This window comes from Canis lupus, chromosome 5 (genome assembly GCF_003254725.2).
Source record: "Canis lupus dingo isolate Sandy chromosome 5, ASM325472v2, whole genome shotgun sequence".
NCBI classification, from domain to species: Eukaryota; Metazoa; Chordata; class Mammalia; order Carnivora; family Canidae; genus Canis; species Canis lupus.
The window spans coordinates 81897886-81910424 of NC_064247.1; the positions used below are offsets into that span (position 1 = coordinate 81897886).

General features: G+C 44.9%; 1 long non-coding RNA gene across 1 annotated transcript; it reads right to left on the bottom strand.

Moving 5' to 3' along the window:
• Positions 1-2366: 2366 nt before the first annotated feature.
• Positions 2367-9941, bottom strand: LOC112646494 (uncharacterized). Its single transcript, XR_003127670.3, has 3 exons — positions 8639-9941; positions 5510-5626; positions 2367-5301 (listed from the first exon to the last, which is right to left on the bottom strand). It is a non-coding gene; the product is annotated as an uncharacterized LOC112646494 (long non-coding RNA).
• Between the last annotated feature and the right edge of the window lie 2598 nt (positions 9942-12539).

The following is a 12539-nucleotide window of genomic DNA, read 5'->3' on the forward strand; positions in this document are numbered from 1 at the left end:
ATCTCTCTAGAACTCAGCCTGCTCCCCATTCGACGAAGTCTGAAGATCAACTCCATCTGCCTTTGGACCTCAGCTTCCTTTACTTTACTCCAGACCCAAGGGACAGACTTTTCCCCGAGATGTTTGGCGGGGGTAGGGAGGGTGTCCGACCTTTGGGCCTTTGCCTTTGCTGTGCCTTGTGCCTACTCCAGCCCTGGGCTCAGCTATTTGCTCAGGGAGCTCAGTAAACACTGGTGAACTGAATTTCTCTGTAAATAAACAGAAAGTGCCAAATAGGTGGCCTGGCATTTAGGAGATGCACACATACACCCCAATTTTGTAAGTAAGCAAATTACCCAAAATAGAAAAAGAGAAAAGATCTATCCAATATTTTCTTGTGGCTCTGTTCCCCAAACTGTTCTCCTTCCACTTCTTCCAAACAGCCCTGCTCTCTCTATTCTAGGTTTCCAGCTACAATTAAGCCTGTCCTTTCTTGTGTCTGGATGATCCTACCCAAGGTATCAAGAAGCCTTGTAGGATCCCCACAGCGGCCTCATGCCCCTGAAGCTTCTTCCCTGTCACATGGCCTAAGTGCGTGCAATTCCTTGCTCCGAGGCTAGAAGCTCTGTGGGCCAGGGACTGGTGCCTCATTCACTACTCGTGCCCAGTGCCCATCACAGGACCTGGACGGATGCTGTGTAAATATCTGTTACATTACGAAAGATGGAAGGCCTTGGAACACTAGGGTATTTTCTCTTTCTCTGAAGCTGCCTGGAAAATTTGCCGAGTTGGTGCCATCTCTCCAGTTATTCCAAATTGCCCCGAGGTACAGGCTCTCGCCTTGCTGTTTTTCTAGTCATTCTCACTCTTCTTTTTCCCCTCTAGTTCCTACAAAAGTAGAGAGGCTTGACAGTTTCACACTAAAGCTGAAAACTTTCCCCAAGAATCTTCTTGCATATTTCCTGGAATCTGCTTTCTACCTCTCTTGGCTTATAAAACCAGTGACTCACTGAGCCAGGAGTTTCTTCTCTGCAGGGATTTCTTGCAGGAAACATGAGAGGAGCTGGTGATATCGTCTTTCACCTCACCTCCCCTCAGTCCTGGCTCTTCTTATCTAAAAGGCCAGATTTGTTGTACCATGTGAAGCAGTAGAATTGCTGTTTTTTTCCCCCCTGACACTGGCAGCCTTTATTAAATCAGGGCCCTGCACCCCAGGGGCTCACCCCAGGGTGCCTGCAGAGCTTCCAACATCCCCAACCCCTAGACTGCCCAAGAACATAAAATCACCTCTGCTTCCTTGCTAAGCTTCCACATAAGGACAACCTCTGGCTTTCCTTGGAAATCTAGAAAACTATAGGAATACAGCGAATGCACTTTCAAGATGCCAAGCCTTCTTATCCTTCCTAGCCACCAGAAGTCTCACATGCACACACTTTCTAATTTGCAATAATTTTTAAAATTTTCAAATGCAAATTATAGAGTCTGCCGCCTGCACAAAAGCAGCCTTCACATCAGCTGTCCCTGGCAGGAGGTTTTCACACTGAACGGGAGGGAAATTGTGCAGATGTCACCCACGCAGTCAGATGACCTGAGGGTGTGAGCATGTGTGCGTGTGTCCGTGTCAACTTTGAGAGAATCAGGGGCAGCTGGGTTGGGGGGTGGGATTTTAGGGACTGTTGATGCAACTGGATGAATGGGGTAACATCTGGATGTAGGTGTGCAATGTCAGTGTGTGTTTGAGAGGGTAGGTGTATATCTGTGTTAACTCCCTGAGGGTTGGCAAAGGCACTGCTTAAATAAAAAAATGCTTTGCAAAGGAGTCCTTGAAACAAAGCAAAAGGATGGCTTGTAAGTAGTGAATTAATCAGACTTAAATGAAGTTTAAAAAACAATTCTGGAGGAGTCCAATAACTTATCATCACCGCCACCACCATCATCATCATTATCAACACACAGTAGCAACAGCTATCATTTTTGAATACTTGCTATGTGCCACACACACACACAAGCACACACACACAGGTAGCACAGCAACCCCAGTCAAGATGGGCTTATCTTCTGTGGATCCTCTATTTTATACTGGCCTTGGAACCTTTTACCCAGGACCTATTTTGTGGGATTCAGTGTAAATTAAAAATGCAGAACAGCTTGTTCAAAATTATGATGAATTTCAAGACAGTCCCACAATGTGGGACCCTTTTGAGCAGAAAGCTCTGTGTGATGACACAGCTCTCAGGCCATGAAGCAGAGCGCCCTGTCCGAATGACTAGGTGCATTGCTCAAACTTTTGTCCATTGGGAAGACTTCCCCCCACAGCTGGGGCTATAGTGCAAGAGCAATTCATTTTTAGTTTGTCTCTTTCACACCAAGACAAAACACTCTTTTTTTTTTTTTTAAGATTTTATTTATTTATTCATGTGAGACACACACACAGATAGAGAGAGAGAGAGAGAGAGAGGCAGAGGGAGAAGCAGGCCCCATGCAGGGAGCCTGATGTGGGACTTGATCCCGGGTCTCCAGGATCACGCCCTGGGCCCAAGGCGGTGCTAAACCACTGAGCCACCGGGGCTGCCCAAGACAAAGCATTCTTAAACCAAGCCTGGGCTTTCTGCCTCTTCATTAGCCATTTGCTGGGTAGCCCACACAATGTATGGGTGGGAGCTGAGTGATAGCCATGAGTGCAACAGCATTAGGTGACATTGGTGCTTGAGCCACCTGTTAATGTAGATTACTTGTACTATTTGGGCCTGGCCAGGCTTGATCTGGGATAAATAAGAAAGCAAATGGCTGGATAAAGATATAGCAAGCGACCAGTGACTGCTGGAAAGTTGCAGAGGCTGTATTAATAACAGAAAAGTAAACTTCAAGAGAATGGCTGTTAACCAAGCTAAGGAGGAAAAGCTATATGGATAAAAGAAGTCATAATAATAATCACGTATGTGTATATATCTAGCAACAGAGCCTCCAAATAGCTGAAGAAAAAACTGGCAAGAAAGGGAAAAACTTGACTAATCTATAATAATCGCCGAAGATTTTTACACCCCACTCTGATTGGTGGATTAAATAGCTGGACTGAATAATGAGAAAATGCATAGAAGAAAACGCAAGAAGAACCTTGTCAACTGTCCTGCCCGTAGCTGACATTTACAGAAACTAAACTCCACAGTCGTGGAACCCCACATTCTTTTCCGGTAGACATGGCACCTTCACCAAGGCAGACCATATGTTCACCCATCAAACAATATTAATAAAATGTAAAGAACATACAGACATGTTCTCTGACCACCATGGAAGGAAATTAAAATAAATAACAATGAGAGATATACAGAAAAATCTCTGATATTTGGAAATTACACAACACACATCTAAAGAATTCAAAGGTCAAAGAGATATTTGAAGGGGAATTAGAAAACATCTTGAGTGGAATGATAAAACTAAATATATCAAAGCTTGTGCGATATACGGAAGCAGTAGTTAAGGGGAAGCTTATAGCTTAAAACATAGAGAAGAAAAGTGTAAAGTGTGGATCAGTTCAACATTCTCATGGCTTTGCGTGAGCGCGGTGCAGAGTGTGAACCTAGCAGGGCAGAGGATTCCTTCTCCTGATCTCACTGCCTACAGGCTCTCCCATCGCCTCCATATGGTAGTCCTGAATACCGTTCCAACACACAACTCTGACTGTGTCACTCTCGGCTCTAAACCCTCTCATGGCTCCCCATTGATTCAGGATGAAATTCAAAATGGACCTGGCAAGCTGGCCTTTTAGGACCTTTATTTACTTCTGAGGTCATGCCCTGTTTGCCACTGTGCCATCCAGCTTTCTGAACTGTCTCTTGAAATCACGAGTTTTTCTCTTTTCTGCCCTATAACTAGGGTTCCAGATAAAATGAAGGATTCCCAGTTAACCTGAATTTCAGATATGTATGGATAACTCTTTAAGTATGTCCCCAAACTGCATGGGGCATATGTATATACAAAGAAAGGTATTCATTATTTATCTAAAGTTCAAGTTTAACTGGGGGTTAAATTTTTTTTTTTTTAAGATTTTATTTATTTATTCATGAGAGACACAGAGAGGGAGGCAGAGACACAGGTGGAGAGGGAGCCCAATGTGGGACTAGATCCCAGGATCCGGGATCACACCCTTGAGCTAAAGGCAGACGCCCAACCACTGAGCCACCCCGGGGTTTAAATTTTTATTTTTTATTTGTCAAATCTGGCAGCCTCACCCAAAATTAGCACATAGTCTGTCTTTCTTTCTTTCTTTCTTTCTTTCTCTTTCTTTCTTTTTCTTTCTTTTTTTCTTCTTTCTTTCTTTCTTTCTTTCTTTCTTTCTTTCTTTCTTTTTCTTTCTTTTTAAGATTCTATTTATTTATTCATGAGATACACAGAGAGAGGCAGAAACATAGGCAGAGGGAGAAGCAGGCTCCCTGCAGGGAGCACGATGCGGGACTCGATTCCAGACCGGGATCACACCCAGAGCCAAGGGCAGACGTTCAGTCACTGAGCCATCCAGGTGTCCCTAGCACATAGTGTTTCATGTGCCCTTTCTCTGCTTCTGTGTGTGGCTTATTTTCCTTAGAAAGGCTCAGCTTAGAAATAACCTCCTCCAAGAAGACAGTTCTCTCCACTTGTCTTTCTCAGGGTCTGTCTCATTCACTGCGAACTCCTCAGCCCTTGCAACAGTGTCTAGCACTTGGAGGACACTCAATAAATACTTGCTGAAGGAATAAGTGCTGACCTAGGTCTCAGCTATTTCTTTTTTTTTTTTTTTTAAGGATTTTATTTATTTATTCATAGAGACACAGAGAGAGAGAGAGAGGCAGAGGCACAGGCAGAGGGAGAAGCAGGCTCCATGCGGGGAGACTGATGTGGGACTCGATTCAGGGTCCCCAGGATCAAACCCCAGGCTGCAGGCGGCGCTAAACTGCTGCGCCCCCGGGGGGGGGGGGGGCTGCCCCAGGAGCTGGTCTATTTCTTGCCTTCCAGGCCTGGGCTCCCAGTTTAGGGTAGGAGTCAGGGGGGAGGCAGGGGATGCATCAGTTACCTATCACTGCAAACAAACCACCCCCAAAATTAGTGACTTAAGAGAGAAGCCATCATGTAATTTGCTAAAAAATCTGCAAAATAGGCAGAGCTCAGCAGGAACAGCTCACCTCTGCCCCATGTGGCGTCAGCTGGGGCTAGAAGATTCACTTCCAAGATGACTCACTCACATGGCTTTCAAGTTGCTGCTGTATGCTGCTTCTCTCCACATATGCCTCTCCACAGGGTGGCTTGGACTTCCTTATAGCATGGTGGCTGGGTTCCAAGAACAAGTATCTCAAATGACACAAGAGATAGCAGATTCTAGACTTTTAAGGCCAGGGTCTGGAAACTGATATAATATCATTTCACACTCTATTCTATTGCTTAAGCAAGCTGCAGTTCATATTTAAGGAGAGAGGACAGAGACCCTTTCTCTTAATGGGACCAGTGCTAGAAAATTTTGTGATCATTTTTAAAAGTCACCAGAGGGGAGAATACTCACTACAAAGAAGTTGACAGAACCCATCATCTGTACCCAGTCCAGGTAGATGTTGGTCCATAGGATGGACCTCTCTCCACAGGTCAGCAGGAGCCACAGGGCCAGCATGTTCAAGGCAGCCTGGGGGTGTGATAGGGCCGGAGACAAAGAGAGAGAGAAAGAGACAGAGAGGGAGGAGGGGGGGATGAGAAATATGGAAAGAATCCTCCCTTGAAGGAATGAGGACTGAGCAACTCAACTCATGCAGGCACTTAACAATCCATCTGAAACGAGGCTGCATAATTGGCACCTATTATGGGTCCCTTGGGATGTTGTAAACAGAAATTGTGAAACTGTATTTTCTTTTGGCTTTGAACAATTTTAAATTATAGAAAGTTGACACAATAGCAAAATGAACAACCGACACACCTGTCACCTCGTTTCACCAAGGTTAACATTTTGCCACATCTGCTCTTTGAAAGCAAGGTACAAACAAGACATTTTCCTCCTAAATCCTTCAGCCTGCATCTCCCTCCCCATCCCTCCACACCAATGGTTCTCTGGCCAGGGGGTGATTTTGTCCCTCAGGGGATATTTGACAATGTCAACTGGAAACACTTTTATTTTATTTTTTAAAAGATTTTATTTATTTGTTCATGAGAGACACAGAGAGAAAGAGAGGCAGAGACATAGGCAGAGGGAGAAGCAGACTCCATGCAGGGAGCCTGATGTGGGACTCGATTCCAGGTCTCCAGGATCACACCCCGGGCCAAAGGCAGGCGCCAAACTGCTGAGCCACTCAGGGATCCCCTGGAGACACTTTTAAATTATATTCCTTACTGAGAAAAAAGCTCACATCACACAAAATTCACCATTTTAACCATTTTCATTTTTTTTTCATTTTAACCATTTTCAAAAGTATAGTCCAGTGTGCTTTCGTATATTCATGATATGATGCAACTCTTAATGCTATCTGATTCTAAAACATTTTTGCAGACATTTCTGCTTGTTGCAACTGACAGGGTGCAGTGCTCCTGACACCTAGTGGGCAGGGACCAGAAGTGCTGCTGAACTCTCAGGAGAATCATCTGGCCCCAAGTGTCACCGTTCTACATAATTACGCCGCTATTAGCACATCTGAGCAAAGCAAAAGTAATTGAGTGCTGTCGACCCCACTGGTCATAAGGATGTCTTTTTAAAAATTCACTTTAGAGATAGAGGGAGAGAGATAAGCAGAGTCAGTCTGAGCAAAGAGCCGGACTTGGGGCTTGATCCCATAACCCCGAGATCATGACCAAAGCTAAAACCAAGAGTCAGACACTTAACCAACTAAGCCACCCAGGCACCCCTAAAGAATGCATATTTAGCATATCTATTTTAGTTCAGGAGCCAAGGTTCACACATTGCCTTTTGCTGTTAGGTCTTTTTGGTCTCTATTAATATAAAATAATATTTTCTACCCCACACTCAGTCTTCTTGTTTGATTATTTTTCATAAGAGTTCAGGCTGGTTTATAGCATAATATTCTGGAATTATCAGATTCATATTTAACATTTTTGGCAAGAACACGACATTGATGATTATTGCGTCACATAAGGAGGTCTATAATTTGAGGTTGCTGTGCTATTTGTGGTGTTGAAATAGGATGGTAATGCAGTTGAGAAGACAGAAGGTGCTGTCTTCCACTTCCATCCACTCAAGTGTGGCACCCAGGCAGCAACTTTGGCTGGCTTACCCTTTCTGAAAAGTAGAGATAGCCTGGGGAGGATTCTCTCACTCCCGGGGAGTCCTCAGGCCCTCCTCCCTTCTCTTTGCTGTCCCACCTTCAAGGGTCAAGGGGAAGGCCCCAAGAGCTGGGGGTTTCCTCTGCTAACCTCGGGGAGTAGGCCCAGCCCAGGGTGGCTGGGAGGACTTGGAAGGACACCTGGGACTCCTTCAGCAGTTCCTTATTTCCCAGAAAGAAGAAACCGGATGGTAGAAGTGTGTGGGCCAGGATGGGGGTCAAAGGCTTGTAAGGCTGGGAACTGCAGGCCTGTTAGCATTCTTATGGTGAACAACTATGCAAAAGCTGGATAGAAGTCACTCCAATCCTCCTCATTTTGGGAAGCTCCTCCCACCTTTAGGAACTCTCCCTAAACACAACCTTCTTCAGAAACCTACCAGGACTGCAGGAAGAAGGAAATTACTCCTGTTCTCAAAGCACTTCAGGCTAGAACCACCACAAGGGCAGAAGTTCTACTCCTTTTTAAAAAATATTTTATTTATTCATGAGACAGAGAGAGAGAGAAAGAGAGAAAGAAAGAGAGAGAGAGGCAGAGGGAGAAGCAGGCTCCATACAGGGAGCCTGACGAGGGACTCCATCCTGGGTCTCCAGGATCACACCCTGGGCCAAAGGCAGGCGCTAAACTGCTGAGCCACCCAGGGATCCCCAGAAGTTCTATTCCATTACACTGGCAGTGGAAACATGACAATCCATACACAGTTTTTTGAGCCAACAGTAAAAACAGCATATTACAAAAAAATTCAGTTTTGGGGTGCCTGAATGGCTCAGTTGGTCAACCATCTGCTTTCAGCTCAGGTTATGACCCCAGGGGTCCTGGAATTGAGCCCCACATGGGCTCCCTGCTCAGCAGGGGAGTCTGCTTTCTCCCTCTCCCTCTGCTGCTCCTCCTGCTTGTGCTATCTTGCTCTGTCAAATAAAAAAAAAAAAAAAAGAATCTTTAAAAAAATTTCAGTTTTCTGGGGGCACGTGCCTGGCTGAGTTGGTGGAGTGTGCAACTCTTGATCTCAGGGTTGCAAGTTCAAGCTCCAGGTTGGATGCAGAGAATACCTAAAAGTAACATCTTTTATTTTTTTTAAAGATCGCTTATTTATTTATTCACAAGAGACAGAGAGAGAGAGAGAGGCAGAGACACAGGCAGAGAGAGAAGCAGGCTCCATACAGGGATCCCAGGACTCTGGGATCACGCCCTAGGCTAAAGGCAGACCCTCAACTGCTGAGCCACCCAGATGTCCCAAAAGTAACATCTTTTTTAAAAAATTCAGCTTTCTGGCTTTTCTTGGAAAATCTGAAGCTCTGACAACATCGGGCTTGCACCTCTGCCTGGCGTCAACGACTTCCCCTTTCAGACTAAGCATGCATGCCACACTTACCTAATCCCAAGTCCAAGTGTGGCTTTTAGTCTTGCTCCCTCACCTTGCCCATGCTGTTTTTTTCTTTACTTGTGTCTTTGAAAAAAGATGACAATAAAAGAGAGGTCCAGGGTTGTGTGCTTCCAGGTAAATGGGAAAAGGCATATTTCATTGTAGAATTGAAGAACATTCCTGTGCGCCTGTAATGTGATTAAAGTGAGTCTGTGTTTAAAAACAATATTGACCTCAAGTGTCATTGTGTCTTAGTATTGTGGCTGGGGGGTTACTGGAATGTCAGACTCCTCTCGACTCCATCACTTACAAGCCTTGTGACCTCAGACAAGACTGTGACGATACTCAGATGCCTCTGCAGTTTAAACCTCTCTCAACTTCTTGAATACTACCCAGCTGCTATCCTACCAACAAAACACCCGAGTACATGACTTTCAAGGCCGTGCTGAAGAACAAGATTCCACACCAAAAGTCATTTTTTTCTAGGCTGGGAATTTGCCCAAAGTCAACACCTGCCCAAACCAAAAGCCAGACCTGGTTCCCACGGGTAGATTTTTGACGCTGACTTTGGCAGAAGGTGCGGGCTCATTTGACCCACTCCACCCCCAGGGCCACTCCAGGGGCCAGGCCACTGGAGGTCACAACTTCTGTGAGAATCACAAGCTGAAGGCTGAAAGGGTTCAGCTAAAGTCCAAAGAGGACCATCAGGCCTCACCCAGATCTGAGAAACTCCCTGAGTACTCCAGCCACAGCCTTCAGCCTCAAATGCCAGTGGGATATCCAGAACCAGGACCAGGGACTTGTGGGACAAAGGTGACTTTCCCCAGTAGGCTGTGGGTGAGGAAGCAAGAGGCCTCAGAGACTCCGAAGAGCCCATTTGGGTCCACAAGGGAAACAGACTTAGAATAAAGCATTGACCACAAAAAAACATGGACAAGAGTTATTAGGGCATCCGGGTCGCTCAGTCGGTTAAGCCTTCGACTCAGGTCATGATCTCAAGGTCCTGGGATCAAGCCCCATGTTGGGCTCCCTGCTCAGCAGGGAGTATGCTTCTCCCCATCTCTCAAATGAACACATAAAATCTCTCTCTAAAAAAAAAAAAAAAAAAGAGTTATAGGGACATCTGGGTGGCTCAGTGGTTGAGCATCTGCCTTCAGCTCAGGGCATGATCCTGGAGTCCCAAGATAGAGTTCCGCATCGGGCTCCCCACAGGGAGCCTGCTTCTTCCTCTGTGTGTGTGAATAAATAAAGATTTCATGAGAGACACAGAGAGAGAGAGGCAGAGACATAGGCAGAGAGAGAAGCAGGCTCCATGCAAGGAGCCCGACGTGGGACTCGATCCCAGGACTCCAGGATCACGCCCTGGGCTGAAGGCAGGCACTAAACCGCTGAGCCACCCAGGGATCCCCCTAAATAAATAAAATATTTTAAAAAAGAGTTATAAAGGAACTGAAGATGTCAGTCGGGAACATGTTTAGCTGCAAGGAAGAGAAAACCAGAGTAGCTTAAACAAATATTTGTTTCATGTTTGTCTCATGCAATACAATGCCAGGAGGTGGGCAGACCAGGGTTGGTGCAACTGGTTTACCCTGCCAGGCGGGCACAGTCTGCTTTTCTTGCCTACCATCCTTGGCAGCTCAGTCCATTCTCAAAATTGTTGCCTCATGGTCATGAGTCGGCTGCTATACCTCTAAGCATCACATTCACCTTCTGGGCAGGAAATTGAAAGGAAAATAAGAAAAGGGAAGCACTTGTGCCAGGGAAGCAAAGCTTTCCCAGAAGTCTACATAAGTCACCTGGGTCACACTGTGTCCCAGGGACACCACGAACTCTTAAGGAATCTGAGGAAGTTAGTCTGTTTAACCAGGCCCTACCCCAAACAAAACTGGGCCTCTTTGGGGAGGAAAGGGGAATAGGTATTAGAAAGGCAACCAGCTGGGTCTATCACATCAACTTCTTATACAACCAAAAGGCCTGGTACCTCATCTGAAACCAGCCTTGAGGTTTTTCAGTTATATGAGCCAATATATTATTTTTGTAATATAAGACAATATGAATCAAGCTTTCTGTTCATTACAACTGATATCTCATTGGTACTGTCTGTCTTTTCCCCCTTTTACATTTTTATTCTGTATCATAAACAACAACAAATGCTTTTCTTCACATTCATAATTTTAGGAAATTGCTGCCTTTTCCGGTGGAGAAAAACAATCTACAGACAGAAAAGAGGAAGTACAATACTGTGAAGCTCTGCAAATCCCAGAAGTCAATGTCTTGAAGATAACTTCAGGAGACAGGAAGAAAACAAGTGTCACAAGAGACAAGACAAGAACATATAAGGAGGGACGCGTGGCTGGCTCAGTGGTTGAGCATCTGCCTTTGGCTCGGGGCATGGTCCCAGGGTCCCGAGATTGGGTCCTGCGTTGGGCTCCCTGCATGGAGCCTGCTTCTCCCTCTGCCTGTGTCACTGCCTCTCTCTCTTTCTATGTCTCTCGTGAATAGATAAACAAAATCTTACAAAAAAGAACACATAAGGAGAACAAGCTGGGGAAGTGACCATTTAAATTTATTTATTAATTCGATCTATTAATTAAATTAAATTATTTATTCTATCAAGATAGAAAACATTTCCAGCACTGCAGACATCATTTTTATTCCTCTCCTTTGGTCAGTACTGTTCCCAGAATTACCAGAGTTCTGTCACTATTTGCTATAGTTTTGTTGTTGTTTTTAAGATTTATTTGAAAGAGAGAGAGAGCATGTGTGCGTGTAGTCGTGGAAGGCCAGAGGGAGACAATCTCAAGCAGACTCCCCGCTGAGCAAGGAGTCCCACATGGGGCTCCATCTCACAATCCTGAGATCTTGACCAAGAGTCAGAGGTTCAGCTGACTGAGCTGCCCAGGTACCACTCCATTTGCTACGTTTTTACCTAGTTTGGGACACCATATAAATGGAAACACACCACATTCACTCCTCTATGGCTGGCGACTTTTATCCAACATTGTGTCTGGGAGATTTATCCCTGTTGTGGACAGCAGTTCATTCTGTTTTTATTGCTATGTAGTCTCCCACTGTATGAATATACCATTTTTATTCATTTTCCTGCTGTTGGATATTTGGATTGATTCCAGGTTTTAGCTATTATGAATAAAGTTGCCAAGAACATTCTAGACATGCACTTTGGTAGAAATCACAGTTCTCCTGGATTTGTACTGAAGAGTGAACTTGCTGGATCATATGTCAGGTTAGGAGTTACAGTGAATACTACGGTTTTCCAACTTACCTCTTTCCAGTTCTAGTTATTTCATATCCTCACCAACACTTGGTTTTGTCAATCTTTTTAATTTTAGCCAATTTAGTAATTAGTGTACAATAGTATCTCACTATGGTTTTATTTTTAAAGTTTATTTATTTTTGAATTTTATTTATTTATTTATTTACTTACTTATTTAGAGAGGGCACACATGAGCAGAGGGAGGGGCAGAGGGAGAGGGAGAGACAGAATGTCAAGCAGACTCCATGCTGAATGTGGAGCTTGATGTAGGGCTTGATCTCAAGACCCTGAGATCATGACCTTAGCTGAAATCAAGAGTCAGACATTAACCACTGAGTCACCCAACTGCCTCTTAATTTATTTTTATTTATTTATTTATTTTAAAGTAATTTCTACACCCAATGTGGGACTAGAACTCACATCAAGAGTCAGATGTTCAGGCAGCCCCGGTGGCGCAGCGGGTTGGCGCTGCCTGCAGCCTGGGGTGTGATCCTGGAGACCTGGGATCGAGTCCCGCGTCGGGCTCCCTGCATGGAGCCTGCTTCTCCCTCTCTCTCTGCCTGTGTCTCTGCCTCTCTCTCTCTCTCTGTCTATGAATAAATAAACAAAATCTTAAAAAAAAAAGAGTCAGATGTT